Raw genomic sequence first — 1,053 nt, 5'->3', positions numbered from 1 at the left:
TGATGATTAGTGAGGTGCATGACACTCAAAAATCAGTCAAACAATATTTAATTCAAGCACATCGAATAAAAATATAATAGAATAATAAACTGTCAGTTCAAATATTAGCTTGAGATGCTATTTGAATGAAATATAATTTTCATTTTTCCTTCTAATTTCAGCTTATGGTTAGCTTGGTCTCACATAACTATTTTATACATGTACCCAAATGAGATATTTCTTTAAAAGAGTAAGTTGATTTGTGTTATTGTCGGAATTGTCCTTTCATCTATTAATCGTATATTGGTTTTTCCTAACTTTAATATTGTCTTGTGTATTATTGTATAACTAACATATATTATATTATATATTATAATCATTACATCATACAAGTTTTGTAAATCAATTTAAGGAAAAAAACATTCCAAACAAATGTATACATGATTATTTTCTGAAATAATTTAACCACTTACTTTAAAAAAATCAATTTAATAGTGTTATTATTTTAAAAATTAACAACTAAATTTAACAGATAATATCGTTTTTCATCTTCATGATTACACCAAGTGCTTTAATTTAACACATATAAATATGCCCAGTGCTAAATAGATTATTATAAAGATTTCACTATATTCAAATATTCATAAATAAATCAACATATTCAATTATCATAAGTTTTGTAACGTATAATTAATAAACAACCATTATATATTTAATTATATATCACATAATTAGTCTAACGAAGATAATAATCGGTGTAGCTGAAGAGAAAATTATCTAATATTAATGAAATAAATGGAAATTACTTCAAAGCCAATAGTTAATATCATTTGTCACGATGGTTATTAACAATTTTAAATCAGATTCAATCATATACGGCAGGCCATGCATCCAATTCACTAGTCAAAGAAAAGTTTTACACGTCCGTAATAAAGACATACTAATAATGACAAATCTTGATGTGATGTTGATTGATATGTTCCAACATGATCAAAAAAATATAGTAGTCAAAGTATTTATTATTCGACAAAGATATCAAATTTCAACAAGACGTAACTCAAAAACTATTCGAAA

Source organism: Primulina huaijiensis, chromosome 6 (genome assembly GCF_012295235.1).
Source record: "Primulina huaijiensis isolate GDHJ02 chromosome 6, ASM1229523v2, whole genome shotgun sequence".
NCBI lineage: Eukaryota > Viridiplantae > Streptophyta > Magnoliopsida > Lamiales > Gesneriaceae > Primulina > Primulina huaijiensis.
The sequence above is the reverse complement of the archived record's forward strand: the minus strand, read 5'-3'. Positions refer to the sequence as shown.